The 23,776-nt window shown below is 41.0% G+C and overlaps 1 protein-coding gene across 6 annotated transcripts in view; it reads right to left on the bottom strand.

The window, feature by feature from the left end:
* CALD1 (caldesmon 1) overlaps positions 1-23,776 on the bottom strand; it is a 208,539-nt gene that overhangs the window by 156,547 nt on the left and 28,216 nt on the right. The window contains exon 1 of one of the 6 annotated variants that reach the window (XM_036246741.1): positions 814-859. The exons of the other annotated variants lie outside the window; for them this stretch is intronic. The gene's annotated coding sequence lies outside the window, so the exon portion shown is untranslated. Of the gene's footprint in view, positions 1-813; positions 860-23,776 lie in introns of those variants that run through there. 6 annotated transcript variants of the gene reach the window in all.

The raw sequence follows: 23,776 nt of genomic DNA, 5'->3' as shown, positions 1-23,776 counted from the left end.
GGTGATTTTGTTTAGTAAACATCTCAACCTTCCTTTGTGGTTGTAAAAGGTGAATGATCCCTCATGCCTATAATGCTTGGAAGAAAATTAAGGTGAATTGCTACAAAGCTGCTTTTCCCCCTCTGCCATTCCAGCCTCAGGTAACTTCTCATCAACCATCCTCCTCCTCAGACTCCACCGACCACCTTGTCTAATATTTAATTTTAGACTGTGATCCAGTCGAATCATTCATCACAGTCTGTCAAATGCAGCAGCTTTGTGGGAACAAGGGGAAAGTGGAATTTTACATGCTCAGGGTGCAACCCAGAGAGACCAGATTGGAAACTGTGAGAGGTGACAGGAATTTGGAGCAGGATGCGACAAAAAAAACAAAACAACAACAACAAAAAAAACATGGGTATTTTCATCATTTTGTCTCTTGGGGAGTCCCAGAAATACTGAGACGGTTGCCCAATAGTCTCACCTGCTATAAAAAGAGAATAATCCAGGGAGAACTTAGTTATTCCCAGGTTACACACTTACGAACGATTATCCAACAATTCAAAAACAATATTATAAGTGGAATGCCTGCTGCCATGCTTAGTCTAAGCAACTCAGACAGCAGTTGTTGTGTGCTAAAAAGCACTGGGTGGTGTTAAAAGACTTGGATTTTAAGTTCTGGTGACGCTCCAAACTAACCCTGTGAACCTGGGCAAGTCACAGACTCTGCAGGCCTCAACTGCAAAGGGATGAAGGGACTAGAAAAACTCTGCTATTTGCCAATTAGATGATCGCAGTACTCAGGGAAAGGTTTCAAAAAGAACACTGGCTCACCCTGGCCGGTTCGGCTCAGCGGCTGGAGCATCAGTCTGCAGACCAAAGAGCGGTAGGTTTGTTTCCAGTCAAGGGCACGTACCTTGGTTGTGGCTCGGTCCCCAGCCCTAGTCGGGGTCCTGTGGGAGGCAATGAATCATTGTGTCTCTCTCACATCAATACTTCTCTCTCCCTCTCTCTCCTTCCCACTCTATCTGAAGATAAATGGGAAAATATCCTCGAGTGAGGATTTACAAAAAAAGAGAAGAAGATAGACTCTTAGAGAAATGTTTCCATTCGGATGATGAGCAAGGAAGAGTGAGGGTATTTCACTCTTGCTCAGAAAAAAAGCAAAGTCATTTGAGCGGAAATACACAAGTTTTACTCACGGGTGAAAGCATTCAGTAGGCTGCCAGGAGGGCTTTGGGAGGTGGGCTGTACTAATTATAGCCTTGGATGTCACTTTTGCACTCAATCTTTGGAGTAGACAATAGGGGCTAGGATTTTTTATATCAATGGTAGTTTGGGGACATTCAGAATGTATAAAGTGAGATGGAGCAGGAAGGGGACTAAACTAGAGGTATGTAAATACATTTGGAGGTTCTTGAAATCTGGATTAAGGGGGTGACAATCAAACTTTGGATGAAAACATAGTTGATGAAGAATCTAGATATGTACATTTCTCTCTCCCCAACATATCCCAGTCTCCTCTGATTAGTCTGTGGGGGGATCCCCTCCCAGATGCAACACTGAACTCTGACCCAGAGTCTAAGAATTGTGCTATTAATGATTAATAAATCATTTGAGAAATTAATCTACAGGAAAGGCCAAGATCATTTTTTATTGTAACTATAGAATGACATTAGGTTATTTTGTAATTAGAGGTCGTTACATTAATTGCATAATTAAATATAATTTTGTAAATTGTACAAATAATCAACTCCAAATGAGTTCACTAAAGGAGAAATAAAAGAATATACATAGAAAACTTCTACAAATCTCGAAGTTAGGCTATGAAATTATCCTTACACTGGGAAAAATATACCAATTTCTCTCCCTCTTTAATACTTAGATGTTTTAGAGAAATTTAAAGTCCTTGAACTACCCTATTTACTCATTACAACAAATGCTTTGAAAGAAGAAATCCAAAATTAACTTTTTGGTAGCATAAAAAAGCAAATTTGCTTCATCTGGGTATGTTAACATCCTCTTAACAACTCAATGCACTAGAATGAGGCAGAGTGAAGACCATGTTTTCCTGAATGTATCAGCTCATTCATTTTCTATTAAATTTGGCTGTCATCTTACAAATGCTAAGTGATTTTTCCCTTTTCTCATCCTGCACTCTCTGCTTTATCTTAATTTTAATGCTTTGAAATTATATTTACAGGTCAAATACTAGAGGAACCTCTTCACATTAAGGGAAGCAAACACTTAGAATACATTTAATACTGGTACCAGCCTGAAAATGCATGTAAGTTCAAAAGGAGTTTAGAGACATTATTGAATGATGGATGTAAAGGGCCTCGGAGGGAAAGGAGAAGACAATTTTAAGATGACATTAAGTTCTGGAGGTTTTGAAAGTCTCAGGGAATAATACGATTTCCAATAATAGTCACTTCTTGCTATCCTCAGAGATATCAAGTTCTAGAACTCAGATTTGACCAAATGAGATATATCTTAGATTATAATATTTATAATAGTCTAATGGCTTAAGTGGCAAATATTCTCTTCTCTTTTTTTGGTTCTGTCTTGTTGCTGCTGCTGTTGAGAGGTTCCCATCACAATGGAAAATGAAAAAGCAGGACACTCCATGCCTGTGATTGAGAGAGAACTAGGAAGAGATTTACATTTACTGTGTGCCAAGTGTGTAGCAAATGCCACACTGTTTCCAGCAAACCCATGAGGTGTGTTTTTTCTCTCCATTTATAGATGAAAATAAATGGAGGCTTGAGTAGCTAAGAAACTTGTAAGTATCCGCTCAAGGAGTTGGAATCAGAATAAAGCTCTTAATCTATCTTCTTTCCACCATTCCAAAGGGAAACTGTCATGAAGGGAGGGAGGGAGGGAGGGAGGGGTGAGCCTGCTGGTATGGCTTAGTGGACTGGGCATCACCCCATGGACTGAGAGGTCCTGGTTCAATTCCCAGTCAGGGCACATGCCCAGGTTGCTGTCTCAATCCCCGGTGGGGGGCTTGCAGGAGGCAGTAGATGGATGTATCTCTCTCATCGATGTTTTTTTCTCTCTCTCCCTTCCTCTCTCGCTAAAAAGATCAATAAAACAAAATTTTTTTTTAAAGAAAGGGTCCAGTTATTTCATCTACAGTTGTTTGAACGGAAGCAATTGATGTCTTCAATCAATCTGATCAATTGAACAAAAACTGGTTGTTTGGATTTTTAAAAAAAATTTGATTGAAAACCATTTGTTTCAGTGGCCATATGTAGACCTGGACTTAATAAATGACCACCTTTGAGTCCCTCAGCTGGAAGAATACAAAGGAACCCGGAGGCAAGTCAATGGCAAATTGCCACCCCAAACAAATTGCAGTATGTAAGTTCTGAAACTTGAATTACCCTTCAAGGATTAAGGTTCAAGACTGTGAAAAATTAAAAATGCTGCCTAGTCTAGGAAATAGCATATGAATCAAAAATATCATTACTAAGCTTAACTGCACGCCTAATCTTCCACTTTCATAACATCCAAACTGTTTTGTTATTCTTAATGGGCCAAATCCCCCTTCTGGTAATGTTCTAGAAATTCTATTTTTGTGGTAATTTAAAAAATTATATGGCATGTTCTTTATATTTGGTTTATGTAGGAGTTAAGACCACTTCAAATATACTTTTCTTTCTTAGTCTGATGGCTATTTAATATTGTGTCATTCACTGGTTGAAATAAAAGCAGGTTATCTGCAAAAATACATGAACACCCAAAAAGGATTGAATTGTCTCTTTGAGAAATGATTTTTTTTTCAAAGTCAGACATCAAAGACTGCATATTGCAGAAAGTTTATTTTGAGAAGCTTCAGTCAAAACAGTTTGGAAACTATGACATGAGTCATTTTTTTTTTTTCCCTTAAAGAAATGTAACTTTGTCTATTCCCACTGCATTTTTGGTTTGGTAGGAGACATCTTTATTCCACAGGATTTTAAAAGCATGTTTAAGATTCCATGGGTTTAGTATTACATCACTAATGGTTTCTAATGAGATCCAGGCAATAGCAAGAAGGGGGAAAAGAACAGCACAAAAGCTGAATTCTACAGCACCAAGAACCATGTAGAATGTGCAAAAGTCTCCATGCGTTATCTATGGCCAAAGCCATCTGGATAAAATGGGAGGAATTCACATTCTATCAACCAGATGTGGATGACATGATCTCTAATGTTTGGCTACTTGGACTCAGTCATCTAAGAGGCTGAATTTTTCAGTCTTCATGCAGATGTTTGCTGCCTTGTGGCTATGCTCACAATAAACTGGTGAAACATGCAAATATCTAGATATTGTGTTCATTCCATTGAGTGCCTAAGGCCTCAGCTACTTGTCTGAATATGTTCTCATAAACAACTTTTGGATAAAAATTACACAAATTGTACTTTTGAGATGATGTCTATGTATACGTAGGAGGAGAATGCTAAAAATAAATCTTCCTCGAGCCTTCAGCAACTCTGGCATTTTAAGGAAGGTAGATAAAGGGACAGTTGGGGTGGGCAGGATGATTCATGGAGGAGGTGCTATTCCTGAGATCAGTGTATTTGATGAATGATAATGGGTAAATGGGATGAATGGAGACTTTCTAGAATTTTTGCTTAAGAGCTCTGAAATTAAACTTTCCAACCAGGAAATAGGTGTGATAATAATCACTAACAGCAATTTATATCCTTATAGTATCAAAACTTCTTTCACCTTCATGATCACATTTGATCTTTTAGCCTATTATATAAAGTTGTCTATAGACTATCCATCAATTTGTCTCAAGTCAACTCAATGATTATTGACTTGAGTACAGATTTTCCATGCACTGTGCAGAGAGAGAGAAACAAAGGTAAATTAAGGCATGATTTCAGCCTTCAAAGAACATACAATCTAGTCAGAGAGACAGAAACAACTAACAAAACAGAAAGTTGAGTATTAAAAAGGCAATAAAGGCCCAGCTGGTGTGGCTCAGTGGTTGAGCATCGACCCATGAACCAAGAGGTCGCTAGGTTGATTCCTAGTCAGACACGTGCCCAGGTTGTGGGTCCAATCCCCAGTGGGGGGCATGCAGGAGGCAGCCAATCGATGTTCTCTCTCATCGATGTTTCTATCTCTCTCTCCTTTTCCCTTTCTCTCTCTTTAAAAAATCAATAAAGAAAAAAAAATGTAGTGCTTAAAAAAAAGGCAATAATATATACCATATCTCTTCAAATGAAGTAGAACAAGTTTTAGAATTTGGGGAAGAAGTTTGAAGAGGAGATGGTAAGAGGAGATATTTTAGAAATTTGAAAAACTTTGGAAATATCAATGTCACAAATTATTTATAGCATCAGCATTCATTCATACAACAATTATCAAATACCTACAACATCCAAGGAGTATACTAGGCAAGTTAGTATCTTTCTTTAAAAATTTTTAAAATAAATTTAGTCAAGTTTCTTATGAAAATCAGTATATTATGACATTCAACTGAAGAATAAAACCTTGGTCAGTCCATTAATTGCCTTGTTTATATTCTGTTGGGCTATAAGTTTGACAACTGAACTAGCCAAATTTATGTCTTATTCAGACACATGATTCTAGAAGTTCTAAAAAGTCTCCCTTCATCCCATTAACCCATTATCATTCACCAAATAAATTGTCAGTAGACAGCAAGGAGATATAACATTTTCCCATATATCTGGCAAACCATATTTTGGGCCCAGACATTGGCGTAGTAAAAGACAGCTATTGGCACCTTACCAAAAAGACAATTCTGAAAGTGAACATTTCTGATTTCTCTTCAACGTATAACTTCAACTTAGCAAGCAGTACTGTGCCCAAAATAATATAGAGTTGCCCAAGGATTGGCACCACCTTGAGCAAGAATTTGGTGAAAAGCCACAAAGTTGTCAGTTGTTTCATGAATTTAGTCTCAACTGTTTTATTAATAGATTCAGACTTTCCCCTGTAAGTGTCTGGCCAACAGGAGAGTTCAGTGTGTTGCAGTTTACCCACTGTTATAAGAATTCCTTGCTAAATCTTTGAAGAAAACAAGGAAATAATACATAGATGGATAGATAGATGGATTCATAGATGGATAGATAGATGATTCATAGGTAGGTAGGTAGGTAGATAGATAGATAGATAGATAGATAGATAGATAGATAGGCTGGAGTTATAACTGTTGTTTGAATTTCAGATGTCATCTTGACATTATTTGACTTTACTATAAAACATATGAAAATTTGTACACTTAAATATTTTCTTACAGTCCTTCCCTTCCCCATTTTAAAGTGATATTATGTTTTACACTGTTTAGTATATAACATTTACATTTTGTAATCATAATAGCAACCATTGCTTAGCTTTAGTTTTATTTTTAAATAGATTAAATCGAAGAATACAAAACAATTGCATTCTAGTGACTAAAGGTCTCCCCTCCCTTCTAATAGTCATTGTGGTTTTATGTTACCATTGAAAATTTTCTAAGGAATGAATTTCATTGTCCACATGTTACATTATTAGTCTTTTTTTAAAAAACCTCCTATAATAATAGAAATGCTAACACATGTTTTAAAGTCAAAGTTCTACAGTTCTTCACCACTCCCTGTTTCTTCCCACCCCACCTCCCAGGAAAATAATATTTGACCCATATTACAGAATTGTTGTTTTGTTTTGTTTTTTAATTGGGAAGCTATAGATGCCTAGGGCTTACAGAGAATCTCATTTTAACTTATATTAATTACCTCAGACCATCTAAACATTGCCGGTGGATAATCTGGTCAAAAAGCCATCTTCCAGGGACAGCAAAAATGATTTTTCTCCTTGTACTTGAACCTTTCTTCCAATGTTTTACATATCTCAAAGTAGTCTCTGGAGAAAATTATAAATATGAGAGATATTGTCCCAGTCTTTAGGTTTGCAGTCTAGTAGGAATATAAATATTAAATATCATGATACAGCCCGGCCAGTGTGGCTCAGTGGTTGAGTGTTGACCCATGCACCAGGAGGTCCCTGATTCGATTCCGCACAGGGCACATGCCCAGGTTGTGGGCCCGCTCCCCAGTGGGGGGCATGCAGGAGGCTGCCAACTGATGTTCTCTCATTGATGTTTCTATCTCTCTCTCCCCCTCTCCCTTCCTCTCTCTAAAATCAATAAAGAAAAAAACATTTTTAAAAATTGTGATACAGTGTGATAATCTTACTCTAGAGAACAGAGCAGGCATTGCCAGAGCACAGAGAAAGGCAATGAGCCAACCTCGAGTCTGTTAAGCCTTCCTAAGTGATATCTGAGTTGAGACTTGAGGTAGCTGAGGGAGAGGGGGTGGAATGGAGGGACCAACCGTTCTTGAATCCCAGAGAGTGTCATTCATTTCTCAAGTGTGTTCTCTACTCCAGGCCTTTGGTTTTTTTCCTACTGGGCCTCACCTGGGGTCACTACTCCATCTGGTCAGATTCCTTGTCCTCCATCCCTCTTGCCTGTGCACAATCAGAAGGGCTCTCGGGGGCAGGAGGAGAAGACATTTGTCTGGACTTGGGATCTGGATTTACCGTCTTTCCTTTAAGAAAGGCCCTCCTTAGAGTTGCCAGTTCGGATTTTTCTCTATGACCAAACCCGACTGAAAACCCTGCCACATACGCCTGGCAGCCAGTCTCCTGTTTTTACCTCCTAACGTTTTTCCATCGCAAATGAACAACGTCGGCATGTGGGCCCCTGTCACGGGTGGACTGCTTGGTTTCGATCTCGGGGTGCGTCACGGACACCGATTCCACATTGTGTCCAGCTGCTTCTGGGAGCATGGCCGCCACCTGCCTGTTTCCGTGGTGACCCACAGAAGCTCTGGCACAGCGGTGGCTCACTGAGTTACACTCCAGAGTACAGTGACGATCGCGAGATTTACTGAGCCCAGAAATGGGACCCATTAAATTTGGCCTAAAAATAAGTTTTGCTCTGAAATAAGAAAATCTAATTATCTTGCTCTTCACTATGAAAAATTGGGTTCATCTGGGTAAGGAGACACGGAACCTCCCTTTGAAGTAGGCCATACATTCCAAATATCTCTGGCAGAGTCTGGGGTCTGCTTCTGATTAGATAATTGACATAAACCTCCCTCAAGTAAACATCGAACCCTTCGAAAACAGAGACGCTCATGAGTAAAATGCATCTGTGTTATAAGTCGAAGGCCCTCTGCCGTAATTAGTTATCAGAAAGCAATTTACTTTTCCTTTCATCAACCAGTATTCAGACCTAAGATGCAAAAAGTGTGTCGGAGGAAATGTGAGTTGAAACTTCAGATCAGTCTTCAATCTGGTCTAGATGGCATCAGGTTTACTGTTGACCTTGAGGGAGTCTTCCAATTCATGTTCCATCCTTGCCCTGAAAAACTAAATTCATTGCTAATATAATGTGAATCTTGAAAATTAAAATGTCGTGTTCCCCTCAGAATATTTTGTTGTTTGTAGCAGAATAGTGTAGGTATATTGAAAGAAAAAAATAAAACAACTCTGTGAATGTGTGCGTGTGTGTGTGTGATTGTGTGTGCTGCCTCCTTCTACAAGGAATGTGATCTTTGCGTAAACAACTCAACTCAAAAACAGTTAAAGGGCCCTGGCTGGTTTGGCTCAGCTGAACAGCATTGGCCTGCAGACCAAAGAGTCTCAGGTTTGATTCCAGCCAAGAGCACAGACCTCGGTTGCAGTTAGTCCCCAGCCCTGGTGGGGTGGGGTGGGAGGCAACCAGTCAATGTACTTTCACATCAATGTTTCTCTCTATCTCCCTCTCCCAGCCCTGCCTCCCCATCTGAAGATATTTGAGAAAATATCCTTGGGTGAGGATTAAAAATAAAACAAAAACAGTTAAAGGAAAAGGGGAAACTCCTGTGGCTTCATTACAGATGAGGTTACAGCTAAATAGTGGAAAGCTACTGTGAGGAAGACTATTGTTTGAAATTTCCAATCTTGCTGCCCCATACCTGTGATTATTTCAGGCAAATCCCGAGGGGGGGGGGGATGTTAAAAATCAGTATCTTCAATCGTGAAAGGCTCCTTAAACAGTGGATTGAGTCAGAGAATTTCTGCTTCGCTTAGATTCCTAAATAATTGTGTCAATTGATTTCTACCTTCCCTTGTGGTCTGACCATTTAGCTTTTGTATACTTTGTGAAATGAAACAATAACCGTGCTCTGTCCCTAACAGGTTTGGCTTTATGAAGATAATCTTTTAGGGGAAAAATGTAATTTTAAAAAGGAGCTTGGATGTAGGGGAGTTTGTCTCTTCAAAGTGTGGAAAACTGCTCAATAAACAAAACTCAGGTACTTCTCCATAGAAGGGATGGTAGAAGAAAGCTGTAGATGTTTTGCATAATTTCTGGTTGGAAAAAGTCCTTCCTGCCCTGGCCGGTTTGGCTCAGCGGTTAGAGCGTCGGCCTGCGGTCCAGAGAGACCCGGGTTCGGTTCCCGCTAAGGGCGCGTAACTCGGTTGCAGTTTGTCCCCGGCCCTGGTTGGTCGTGTGGGTGGCAGCCACTCGATGTGTCCTTTTCGCATCGATGTTTCTCTCTCTCTTCCTCTCTCTCCCTCCCACTCTATCTGAACAAAAAATGGGGAAAACAAATGTCCTCAGGTGAGGATAAAAAATAAAAATAAAAAAAAGAAAAAGAAAAAGTCCTTCCTATCTGAAGATCGGTGGGCTGCACCTATGCCAATGGGTTTTGATACTGCACTGTAGTTATGTAAGATGTTAGCACTAGGGAAAACTGGGTGAAGGGTTCTGTACTAGTTTTGTAACTTCCTGCTAGTCTATAATTATTTCAAAACAGAAAGTTAAAAAATGAAAAATATTTAAATTAATTTCAGAGGTCAAAAACAGCAAATAAAGAAAAAAGTCCTCTGTAGCCAGCTCATGCAAGCGCCTGTTTATCTGTCGAGACTAACAATTTGTTGTACAGGGTCCCTCTTTAATATGCTCGTACGGAAGCCCCAGCAAACCTGCTACCTTGTACGACTCCAGAGTTGCACTCAACAATTTTTTTCTCTTTAAACTTTTTTTTTCCTTTATTGATTTTAGAGAGAGAGGAAGGGAGACGGAGAGAGAGATAGAAACATCGATGAGAGAGAACATCGATTGGCCGCCTCCTGCACGCCCCCCACTGGGGATCTGGCCCACAACCCGGGCACTGCCCTGACCGGGAATCAAACTGGTGACCTCTTGGTGCATGCATGGGTCGACACTCAACCACTGAGCCACACCAACCGGGCAGCACTCGACAATTTTGACCCTACATAAAAATGCTAAAGATCAAAAGAAAGAAGATAAAAAGAAAACGGAAGCAATCACAATTTCCTAGCAAATGTAAATAGCAATTCATCGCTCTGGTGTTCATTAATACTGGCATTCTCTACAACAGATTATCCAGCTCAGTGACTCCTGTCTCTATTCCTATTGCAGCCACTCTTCCAAAACAAAAGGTAAATGGCTATTTATAAAGCCAGAAAAAAGTTCAAGGAAACTTAAGTTCATTGTTCTACCTTCTGACTCAGCCACGGAACTGTCAATAAAATGTGACCAGCATTGGAACCCCTAGAATTGTCTTCTCCAGTATTTGGCTGAAGATATTGATCATAGGACTTCATTGTTCACTTCAAAGTATCCTTTCTCTCTAAAGCATTCATTGGAAGAATCTACAAATCCTCCAAAATGCCAGTTCAGTCAAAGCAGTAACATAAACATAAATCTTCCAAGCTAATTGATGTTGTATATACACAACAGCCAAATGCTAGCTTAAATGAGCTGAACAGAAAGGGACCATTTGGGAATGGCTTTGTTTCTGGGAATGTACACATGGTCTAAGAATGACATCATAAATTCTTTCAAATATTTTGGAGTAGCTTTTAAGTTACTGACTAAATATAACTAGTCAAGTTCCCACCTTCTCCAGCACGTGAAAATTAATACATTAAATGGAAAATGCAGCAACTCCAGTAATTTCCTTCAACAAAGGGTTGGTAATTGATAAGCTGACGGGATGAAGGCCATGGCAAGGGTCCCTGTGGTCCTCAGCCTTCCTTAGCACAGAGCTAGGAAAGCATCTGACTATTTGGAACATCACACCTATGACCAGATGCTGAGATAAATGCTAATCAGATGCAAAATTTGGTTTTATTTTAAACCTCTCTAGTCCATATGTATGCACACAGCTGTTCTATCTTTCCAAAAATATATAGTATTAGAGCTGAGGGGTGATTGCCATTGGAAGGAAGCTACCTAATGGGACTAAATTAGCAAACCCTTAGCTATGCTGAGAGAGGACAGAACGGCACTGGGCAAAATTAATATTCTAGATCTGGCCCTGGCCAGTTTGGCTCAGCGGTTAGAGCGTCGGCCTGCGGTCCGGAGAGACCCGGGTTCGGTTCCTGCTAAGGGCATGTACCTCGGTTGCAGTTTGTCCCCGGCCCTGGTTGGTCGTGCGGGTGGCAGCCACTCGATATGTCCCTTCACGTCGATGTCTCTCTCTCTCTCTCTCTCTCTCTCTCCCTCTCTCTCTCTCTCTCTCTCTCTCTCTCCCTTTCTCTCTCTCCCTCCCACTCCCACTCTATCTGTACAAAAAAAATGGAAAAATATCCTCGGGTGAGGATAAAAAAAAAAAAAAAAATTCTAGATCTGATCGAGAGGACAACAGACAAATTCACAAAGGAATGATCCTGTTTAACAGGATAGTGATTAAAAGGGAGATTCTTAAAGAACTGATAATTTTCAAAAGGAATGTATATACCAACTAGAGGATAAAAAAAAAAAACAGCTTTGTCTTCTTTGAGAATTCATTTTTTAAATGTTTTATTTGAAAACAAGTTTCTTTGAGATTATCCTATATTTACAAATCATGGTAAATCGTCTATCTTTACTTTCATTCTTTCTGTGCATTTGGTTCAAACACTAGATTTCTTAGTTCAACTACTTCATTAGATTTGCTCAGTCTAATTAAAACCCTAGGATCTGCCACTTTCTAGAAGCTAAAGTAAAATTCTGGACTAAGATCTCATAGATCTAAACATTCCCTCAACCTTAGAAACCATAAGAAATGGTGAGGATCACCCCTCTAAGCTAATTATAAGAATGTAATATTGATGTCTCAGCAGAAGCAGGTGAGGATATCCCAGCAGCTCATTGGGGAAACACTACTGGTAATCACCAAGACCCAGGGAGGCTGGGGGAGCCACCAGGAATGCAGTCTGACCTTTGTGAAGGACAGAAGGAAGAAGTCAGGTGGGTGGAAAATTTGGAAAATTATCAATTCCTTTAGACTAGAGTCAGGCAAGGCCCAGGAGAGTCCTCAAAACAAACACTCAACATACGTTATATTATTTTCTGTCTTAATCCTACTTAATCTTTAAGGCCTAGTTGAAATCCATCTCCTCTAAGATGTCTTACTGGATTAGAATGGTCCTCATTTAACCTCCCATTTTCTGTCTAGGGTCTTAAGTCTACCTTCTATCATTAATGACACACCCTGTGAATGTGGTTAAATGAAAATAGATATCATTCTTAGAAAGACAGATCATTCTAGCCCTGGCCAGTTTGGTTTCGCGGTTAGAGTGTCGGCCTGCGGTCCAGAGAGACCCAGATTCGGTTCCCGCTAAGGGCACGTACCTCGGTTGCAGTTTGTCCCCGGCCCTGGTTGGGTTGTGTGGGTGGCAGCCACTCGATGTGTCTCTTTCACGTAGATGTTTCTCTCCCCCCCGCCCCAACTCTGTCTGAACAAAAAATAGGAAAATGTCCTCGGGTGAGGATAAAAAAGAAAGACAGATCATTCTAAATGTAGAATTTAAACCTTTTAAGTAAATCTCTGTTAGTATAAGACACATCACATTCCCTAAACCATCCATTATATTCCCTCTAAGAGTTCTTAAATGAAGCCTCCTGAAGTTAATTAGAATTACTACTCCCATACAAAACAAGATAGCGCCAATGGGTTGAGTCGGCTGAAGAACCAATAGCAATCATGGACAATGCCTGATTCGGGTAAGAAGCAGGAGATTGCTTTCGTGGACCACTGAAGTCAGCCCAGGTGGTTCACCAGGAGCTCATCCGAAACACGTCAGTGAAGGGGCAAGTCTTACGCTCAGTCAAGGTGATCTCCGAGTGCGGTAAGCAGTGAGGTTTGCCAGACTCAGGGGAGTTGGGGCTCGTTATTGGACTCATCTGCTGGGGTTACATCTAGCCATGGAGATAATAAAGTCCAGTCAGAAAGACAGAGGGCAGTGTCGGGCTGAGATTGCAAGTGGGAGTCAAGAGTCTAGTGAGTTCAAGATTCAGGGGAGAGAAGTCTGTTGAGGAGAGATCTAGGGTGGAAGCAGAAGCTGCTTCTCACTTTCCCCTTTTTTCCCCCAATGCTAAATCTTTAAAGATTTATCATTCATTCAAATCCTTGTTCATTTGTTCATTCATTCATTCAGTCACTCATTTACTCACTCATTCAGCCATTCATTTATATTCCTGAAGTAATTACAGGACAATGCCAGGACTAGGGACACAGACATGAACAAGGTCAAGTTCAAGTTGTGGGCAAGAATGTCAAGTAAACAGGTTATTAAACTATGGTGAGATGAGTGCTAAAAAGAGGGAATGATTATTATGCAGGAGTGAAGGTGGTCTCTATAGCCTCGTGTGCTCCCAGTAAACAACCACTCCCCAAGCCCCCCACTGCGCTCTCAGTAGGAGTGTTGGGGGGAAGACCCAGAATTCTGCATGTGCCTGGAAGGAAATCCTCCCTCTTCAGTACCAGCCCCACTCTCATGATTACAGACTGCACGTGAGACCATCAGGACTGACTGCACCATGCCCTACATTCTGCAAGACTCCCAAGATTTCCAGATCCTCCTTCATCGCCCATATTCCCATGCCCAACTGGCCCTGTGCATCTCCTGCTCTGATCCCACATCATGCCCCTTCCTGACTTCTCTAGAACGCTGGATCAGTCATCAGCCAAGACCCTATATCCCAAACTCTTCTCTGAATGTTTTCTCGAACTCCATGTTTCATATATCCCCTTTCAAGTTCGTGTCCTTCTGACATCCATACACTTGTATCACAGAGCCTACAGATGGAGGAGGTGTCCTCCTTGCTACTCTTTGCCATTTTTCTTCCCTTATTTTTTCTCTAAAATACCACCCACTACCCCATCTTTATTGTAGCCATTTACTGATCTCTGCCTTATTCCTTTCATTTCTAGATTATTTTAGCTCCTGGTTGCAACTCTTTTCAATACAGTGTCTGCTATAAGTCTCAGTAATTTCAAATAGTCATGTACGTGATCCTTCTAATACCCTGGCTTCTTAGTTTCTTGAGCTTTTCTCTTCCAGTGATCTTGTCCTTCAACATACCTCAGCTACCCACCAGCTTCCCCAGATAACATCAGATGATTCATCACTCTAAATGCTACTTGGTGTAGCTGGCAGACTGCTGAACCCAACTGGAAGAAAAGTCACAGCTGAACTGACTGGTTTTACTTAAAATTCATTACCATTCACGTCACTTGGGTCCTCAGTGGTATCTGGCAATTCTGTTTCCCACGTTCAAACATCCTCTCTTCTCCTAAAACGCCCAAGCCTCCTCTTCTCCTATGCTCAGCTGATAAACTTCCTCCCCATTTCACTGAGAAAATGGAGGCAATCAAATGAAAACTTCCCAGGCTCCCACCACCATATTTTCCGACTGACCTAGAGCTGAATCCAGATAACCTGTCTTTCCTGCTGCAATGATGCCTTTTTTGCCCAAGCTCCTGCCCAAGGCCAACCTTTCCACTTACGATCTGGGTTCCGTCCTCTCTCACTTACCCAAGGGTCAGTGTTCTAGCTGTTGTCCCTTCTCTTCTGCAACATCAATGTATCTCTCTCCACTGGATTATTCCCATCATTGTACCAGCTCACCTAAATATCTCTTATCTTATATTAAGAAAAGAAAAAGGAACTAAACTCGAATGACTCTCCAGCAACTATTCCAGCCCTCTGCTCCACTTCCAACAAAAATTCTGGGAAGAGTTGTCTCTACTCACTGTTCCTACTTCTTTTTCTCGAATCCTCTCCTGAATCAATGCTGATCAGGATTTTTTCTCCACTTTTTTTTCCCCAGGATCATCAATATTTCTACATTGCTAAATCCAATGATCAATTCTTAGTCATTGTCTTACTTCACCTGTTAGCATCCGACACAGTCTATTACTTCTTCCCTTTGGAAGTCCTTCCTTCACTTGGCTTCTAGCACCTTCTACTATCAGCTATTTTTCTTGGTGTCCTCTGCTGGTTCCTGGTCTTCACTTTGCTCTTTAAAGGTTGGAGAACACCAGAAAGTGTCCTGGATTGTGTTTCTCTACCTAATTCATTGGCCTGATCTCATCTTGTCTCTTGGCATTCAATATTATGCAAATGCTGATGATTCGCAAATATATATCTTCACCCAGGATCTCTCTTTGATCCCAGACTGGTACATCCAACGGCCTATTTAATAGTTCCAATCAGATGCACAATTGTCATGTCAAATCTAAAGATTATAAAATCAAACTAGTGATTTCCACCCCCACATCTCCTCCTTCTACATTGTTTCTGAACTTGCTCAATGGAAACTCCATTATTCCAGTTCTTAAATCAAAAAACCTTGAACTCATTTTTGACCCCTCTTCCCATGGTGTGCTGGTAAATGTGGGACAGCAGGCTCCCATTATCCATCTCTGGCTACAAATGTCACACCATGGAACACCGAGCTGGGAAGAGATGCACCATGGCACACATTATGTAGTATTTCCACCACCCAGATACAAAGGGTGTAAATAATTTCAAGGGCGCAAATAATTGTCAAATGTAAAAATAATTAGGAAGTGATACATTTTTAGTATTTATTGCCTTTTGTTTTAATATAGTTTAAGTAGAAGCTTAGATAATTTAATTTGTAATATGGCTTCTGTTTAACAACTGGCTCACAAGATTCCTGAAGATGTAAATATCCATTCTCACGAGGCCTGATGAGCCGCTCCAGAGCACCCCGGCGTCTTTCTCTTTCGTTGCAATTCATTAGCAAATCCTGATGACCCAGGTTCAAAATACATATCTAGAATACGGTTGTTTTTCACTATTTCCACAGTGCCACCCTGATTTGAGCCATGATTACTTTTCATCAGCTCCCCCACCGCTCCCCTCACCCTGCCATTCTGTTCCCAATACAGGAGCCAGATGTAAACTCTAAGTCACAACTTTGCAGCTGCTTCCTGACTCATAGAGAATAAAATCCAAAGTTCAACAAATGGCCTACAAGGTACTAGCCGAGAGAATGAAAGAAGGAAGAGGGGGAAGGTGACAAATGGAAGGAAAGAAGGAAGGGAAAAAAGAAAGAAACGGGCAAGAAATGACAGTGGTGTGGACATGTGCCACTGTGAGAATACAGAGGCAAGTAACAGGGTGAGTGAGGGGAAATGTCCTGGGGGAGGGGCCCCCTAAGTGGCCTGTGTGCTATCAAATAAAGCCCAAGTTTGCGCTCTGCTTGTCCCGTCATTCTGTGTAGTTTCAGCTTTGGGAGAAGTAGTTAAAAGACCTAGGGACTGCATTCTTCTTTTTCTTTTTTTTAATAAAAAATAGAACAATGGTCCACCAAGTTAGATTGCTAAAGAGATAATCAGAAAAAGCCAAGTAATGGTGGCATGCTGTGGACCAGGAACTCTGTCCTGAGACATTCCCAGTCATAGTCTGGTCTCAGAAAAATGGCTAATGGCAAATATTTGATAAGTGCTTAAAAGTTTTCCCCAAAGCCAAACCCTAGGAGAAGATAGAGTGTTCCCAGGCCAGACTAAAACCTTTTAACCTTAAGTCCCTTAAACATAAATATGTTGCCAAGATGCCGAGTGGATATTTAAATCATCCACTTCCTGTTTCAGTGCTATCTCTCTGTTTTGGAGAGGGACCAAAAATATTTCATTCCTTTTGGCACTGCTTTCTTCATTTAAAAAGAATTTATACTTTAGGGGTTTTGACTCTAGGAAAAAAAAAAAAAGAGCACATATTTTGGATGTCAGATTCTGAATGTTTTGACCCTTTCAAACGAAAACACACTACTCTGTAGCCAGTGGGGTGAGAGACCCAGATCAGGGAGAGAACATGTCCAAATAGGCTTCTAAAGTGACAAGCAAAGAAGGAAAATTGGCTCGCTACAATAGCTTGTTTAGGAAACATTAAAAATAGCTCATCTAAGTTGATTTTTAATAGACTGCTTGTAAACGGTTTTGTTGAAATGCAATTCAAGATCATTTACCTAAGTATTTCCACTGTGTCTGAACTATCAGTCAAGTGAACTTCAAATGTGATGAAAACACCTCTATGGCTCGTTTGGTGAGGTTTCATTAAAACAAATAGGAGTAAATAGAAGCTTCTTGAGGAGGTACCTGAGATGGAGAGACTTTGATTTTATAATGAGAGGGAGCACAGGCTCTGCAATCTCAACCAGGATGGGGGTTGGTGAGGAGTGAGCAGGAACAATTTCAGAGCATCGTGAGTGGCTTTTTGGAACAATCCAAACCATCAAACGGTGTAGTTTAAAAAACTCTCCAGTTGATTCTGATTGTACTTGACAACCCCTCTCCCCAGGTAAAATTCCCCTGGGAGGTCCGATAATATTAGAAACATTAATAGAGTGTCAATGAACATTGCTGTCTGCAATTAACTGAATTCAATTCAGCATCTGTTGATCCTCCACCTGGTGCCTGAGGTTGTGCTTGGCAGTGGAATTGAAGGCAGGAGATGCAGAGGTCAGTGAAGACTGTTGCTGCCTGATGGTGAAGGAGAGGGATCAATAGTAAACCCTGTTGTTCAGATGCCACACACAGACATCGAAGCTGTGGGAACCAGGAGAAGCAGCATTAATTCTGACTGGGGCAATGAGGAGGTGGTGGTATATGAGTTGAACCTGGAGTTACGGATTGACTTTCAATCAGTAGAGAGTGAATGGAAAAGCAACCAAGACCAATGAAACAGTCTTCTTAGCTGACAGCTCATGTTGATAGATGTGTTCTTGGGGAAATATGTGTGCGACCTTGGCGGTAAGTCATTCCTGCACGGACCAGGCGCTGCCAGGAGGCTTTGCCCACACACCCAGCAGCTGCTCTGTCAGCTAAAAGAGAACCGGGAGGCATTCACAGACAGAATGCGAAGCCTGAGAGCAGAATAAAGGCTATATCAGGCCTCACAGGTAAACTGTGGGTTTCATTACTGCTAGTGTTTCAAAAATTGGCACTCACTTGGGTGCAGAAAACGAGGAAGCCTCTACTACTACAGCAGGGAGACTCCGGAGGAAGTCAATGGTTTGATCTCATTGGCCAGCCCAATGGTTGCAGACTAGCTTCTCGCTCCACAAAGCATCTCAGGGGGCACACTGTCACCCTAGGGTGCTGGGCAAGAGTATATTAACCACTGGGGAAAAAAACATGCATCAATCTTACTGATAGTGAGTTCATAGCACACATTCTTATAAGTAAATCATGGTATAATCATAACCAACTGCAGAAAGAGAGACTAGATCCCTCACCAGGCTTAATCTGGCAGTTCAAAGGTGTGTCAAAACTGAGAATATTTAGAAAACACCGATTAAGACAGCTGAGAATAACTCATTGGACGATTGGCCATCTCCAACCATTTGACATATTTCATATGGACAGGATTTAAGTCTATTTGCTGAAAATGCAGGATTAGACCAATTGGGCTGATTAGACAATTGACAACTAGTCATAATATGTTTACTTTTAGTAAGCATTTATGATTCTCAAGTTTCTGCTACTTCTGAGAATAATATTCATCAATTTAAATACTTTTATAAAAATTCAATATCTACTAAGTATTTGGGTGACCTTACTATATCTGTAAGCCGTCCAAGATTCTTTTTAAAACTTTATAGTCTTTGGTTTTCTAAATATTGTCAAAAGATGGGAGAAAAAGCCTTTAACTCAAGGGTGTTCTTGTGGAATTTGGCTCCCATGTCCCATTTCTGTCTGTATAGCTTAATTTTTTTTTAGCAATGAAGATATGTTCTCATCACCTCTACAATACAAAGCAAAGTGTTGGCTCACGGCCCTCTGTGATTGTGACTAAGCTGTCAAGGCATTAATATTTTAGTGGCTCCAAAGCTGAGTTAAGGGAATTTTAATCTTATTTTCTTTGTTTTTTAGTGTGACTACTCTAAACCTCTCTTTTCATGTTGGAAAATGAAAAATGACAGACATGACTCAAACTGGCAGTCAAAAGAGAGACAACCCTACCCTGCTGAATGTACATTTTGTTCTAGATGAAGTGGTGTTCACCTGGAAAGGACATGAGCTAAAAGTAACATATCTCAGCTTGGTTTAAAAAAAAAAAAATCATGGCTACGAGAAAAGGGAACTAACATTTATTGAACCTCAAATGGTTCGGTGCTAAGTTATTTATATTATTTAAAACAATTTTTTTTTATTGATTTTTAATGAGAGAGGAAGGAGAAAGAGAGAGAGAGAGAGAAACATTGATGAGAGAGAACATCGATTGGCCACCTCCTGCATGCCCCCCACTGGAGATAAGGCCCACAACCTGGGCATGTGCCCTGACCGGGAATTGAACCAGCGACCTCTTGGTGCATGGGTTAACACTCAATCATTGAGCTACACTGGCCGGGCTATTGATATTATTTCATTTACTTCATATAATGCCCACCCTCACCTTTTTACAGAGGAGGAAACGGAAGCTCAAAGGTTCAATATTTTACTAGACTGACAGGTACAGACCCCATACTTTTTGCTCTCGTCTATCAATTCTAATCTACCAGCTTCAGCTGCTTGGAATACTGAATTGAAAAGAAACTTGAAGCTAGGAGAAAGAATGCTATATTTAATTAGTCCAAGGTCAGGAGCAAGATTGGTAGCAGGTATATTATTTGGGTCCCCAATATTATACATGAGCTTTCATTGGTAATTTTAGCTTGAAAGCAGGAGGCTGGGAGTAATATAAAATCCTCATGGATTCGAGCATTCAAATTATTTCTTTGGTAAAAATATAGGTTTTCTATGAGTTAGTCTTTCCCCTGGTTGTACTGTTTTCTTCTTCTTCTTTTATTTTCATCTAAAAGCTTTAACTACCTTTTTTATCCCTCGGGAATGAGTCCCTCATCACCTATATTCAAAGAGGTAGCTGTGTTATATCACTGACAATTTATTTTTAAGTACTCCAGTGTGGACAGTGTATACATGTGTGTGTAAATTAACTTTGATCTGGACCCTAGAAACTATTTTTAGCTACTATGTGAAGGACTCTAGTCAGGAGTACACACTCTAAAAAGCATAAGACTGGTGTTTTTTTGTGTGTGTGATTTTAAAATTTTTTTTCTATTGATATTAGGTGGGGGGAGCAGGAGAGAGAGAGAGAAACATCGATGAGAGAGAACATCGATTGGCCGCCTCCTGCATGCCCCCCACTGGGAATCGGGACCACAACCTGGGCATGTGCCCTGACCGGGAATCGAACTGGCAACCTCCTGGTGCATGGGTCGATGCTCAACCACTGAGCCACACTGGCTGGGCAAAACTGGTGTTTTAAATACTACCATCTAAATTCATACAGGAAGGTCTGCAAAAGAGCAATAAAGGACATAGAAATAATTTTTCACCTGGCAAAAGGATGAATGTTCAATATATGTGACTGGTTGGCTCAAAATGTTTGCACAGGCATCTCGATCCTTTTGTGGACAAGGATTACGAATCTGGTAAACCCTTCTCTGGAAGAGTGCCATACAGCAAGAATTCTATTCAGGCCTATGCCCATTTTTTTAAAATATGTTTTCATTGATTTTTTTTTTTTTTTTTTGTAGAGAGTGGAAGGGAGGGAGAAAAAGATAGAAACATCAATGTGAAAGAGAAACATCGATCGGCTGCCTCCTGCACGCCCCCTACTGGGGATGGAGCCGCAACCCAGGCATGTGCCCTGACCAGGAATCCAACGGGGACCTCTCAGTCCATGGGACGATGCTCAGTCCACTGAGCCACACCAGCCGAGCCTATGCCCATTTTAATGAACGTTTGAGCCTTCCTAGAAGGGAAGCTGATCCTGCTGCCATAAAAATAATCGTAACATTTTCAGGGAATGAACCTTTTGCATAAGGTGCTTGTCAGGGCAATTAAAAGGATAGAGAGGGAACTTTCCCACATATAGGACAAGTTTTATCATTGCTTTTGTGCCGCTGCCTAATAAATGTTTGCCTGTGTGCAGAGCTTGGTCTGAGACTTGTTTCCATTGTAACTGACCACGCATGTAGCATCGGGGTGATCTGGAAGGAAGCAAGGCCTATATCTAATCATTGGAAACTATTGACATTCATCATAAAGAGCCAGGCAATTAGCCTAGGTCATTTTATAACAACCAATTACTGTGAGAAGTCCACCAGAGACCCTTTCTTCCTCCCCTCCCCCTCCAGGGTTACTCACTGGAATGAAGAAGGGAAAGTTGTTCAAGAGCCGCAGCCCTGCAGCCGACCGGAAGCCACTGGACCCATCCCCCTGGCAGTGGGGTGGAGGAGGGAGAAGAGCTTTGAATCCCATATGAGATGAAATTTAAATTTTAAAATAAAAATTTATCTTTTTTGAGTTTAGGAGCTGGGCAGAGATGTAACTAAGGGGCTCCTGTACCTAGTGATAAAAAGAAGTTTGTGCCCTGTCCGGTTTGGCTCGGGGGTTAGAGCGTCAGCCTGCGGGCCTAAGAGTCGTGGGTTCGATTCTGGTCAAGGGCACGTACCTGGGTTGCAGTTGGGTCCTCGGTCCTGGTCCGGGTTGTGCAGGAGGCAACCAGTCGATGTGTTTGTTTCTCTCTCTCTCCCCTCACCTCCTTCCCACTCAACTTGCACATAAATGGAAAAATAGCTTTGGGTGAGGATTTTTAAAAATGGAAGTTTGAGGTAGAACAGTTAGGGGTACTTAGGGAAAAATATAAAACCATTTGTCTTTAAACTCCCAATGAACTAAGACTTCTGAATAACCAGTCATGTTATTATAAAACGAATTTTGTATGTTTGGGCTTATACTTTAATATATATATAGTCTGACGTCTCCAGATCCCATATTCCTCCTAATCCTCAAGGACTGAGATCTCCATTTCTCCCATTGGAAAAAATCACTCCTATGTAAGAGGCTGAGCATGGGGAAACGAAATAAGGACCACGATGGTTCTCTACCTGCACACAAACACGCCTTTCTGAGCATCCTCCGCCCACCATTGTTGTCATCTCAGGAGGCAACACCTTACCTTCCAAAATATAGTCAAAGCTAAATTGCCACGAGGCTAATTCAATGTTTTTCAACTGATAATGCAAACTGAGTGAAGGAATAGGGGAAAATTTAAAAGTTTGAAAAAAGAAAAGGGGCAGTGGCTATTAGTCCAAATAGGGGCAGTAGATAGTCCAAAGCATTTAGTTTTTTTTGTTATTGTTGTTTTTTTATCCTCACCCGAGGACTTTTTTTTTTCTTTTCATTTTTTGTTCAGATAGAGTGGGAGGGAGAGAGGGAGGGAGGGAGGGAGGGAGGGAGAGAGAGAGAGAGAGAGAGAGAGAGAAACATCGACATAAAAGGGACACATCGAGTGGCTGCCACCCACACAACCCAACCTAGGCCGGGGACAAACTGCAACCGAAGTACATGCCCTTAGCGGGAACCGAACCCGGGTCTCTCTGGACCATAGGCCGAGGCTCTAACCACTGAGCCAGACCAGCCAGGGCCAAAGCATTCAGTTTTTATCTATCGGATCTACTGATTGGGATGCAGGTCATGATAAGGGAAACTATCAGAAAAATATTTCCCCTTTGGCTAATATCCCCAAATTACCAGTGTATCTAGTGATTTAAACTAATTGATATATAGTACATAGAAAAAAATACTACAACAGTTCTAATAGGAAAGCCTTTTAATACATAAAATTTGATGGCTAAGGACTGCTAACATATACACAAATAACCTTAGGGGTTATAATTTGCTCAGTGCTTTAAGAGACACGAATTTTGAATCTTAGTCTACCATGTTGAATTTTTGTTCAACATGATGGACTTAACAGGTCCCAGAAGCATTCTTACGCTGCTTCAAAAACATAAATGTTACGGAAAAAAGGTAAGAAAAACATACATAAACCCTTGCATTGGCTGGTAACATGGCAGAAAACTGCAACTGGGCTCCTTCATAAAGCCAAGAGTAGGAAGCTTGTGTTCCTTCTCGGCACAGAAATAGGAGTACTCTAACCACTGTAACCTACTAATGGGGAAACAACCTGTTATCAAGAGATAAGCTCTGGGCTGCGAGAAAGCTCCTTTCTGTCAGAGGGAATGAGATCCAAATCTGAACTATCTGCTTAGAAATTCCAGCTAAGCAACGAATGTGAAACATGATCTAAAAAAAACCAGTGCAATTGACAGGGACCAGTGAAAGCAAATAGGGAACTATCCCATGGGGACACCCTCACGATCTAGGCAATGCCCTAAAACTTTCCACAGTACTGGAACTTGGTTTACGACCACGAGCAAGAGATTGTGAAAGGCTTCTTTGGATAGACTTGTTCCAAGAAAATGATCTAGAGATACAGACATTTGGTGATTGTTCATTTATAAAAAAAACAGACCCATTTTCTGCCAGTTAGTTCATTAGTGCCCTTGTACCCAGAGCTTCTAACCAGCCTTTTATTGCCTTGCTCCTATATGTGGACAGCCAGCCAGGGATCCCCAGGATTCTGAGGGAGAAATGCAAGAGGCACCAGAACAAACAACAGAAAGTAGGAACAC

Source organism: Molossus molossus, unplaced genomic scaffold, assembly GCF_014108415.1.
Source record: "Molossus molossus isolate mMolMol1 unplaced genomic scaffold, mMolMol1.p scaffold_m16_p_7, whole genome shotgun sequence".
In the NCBI taxonomy this organism is placed as follows: domain Eukaryota; kingdom Metazoa; phylum Chordata; class Mammalia; order Chiroptera; family Molossidae; genus Molossus; species Molossus molossus.
Note: the sequence above shows the minus strand (reverse complement) of the source record. Positions and strands in the feature narration are given on the sequence as shown.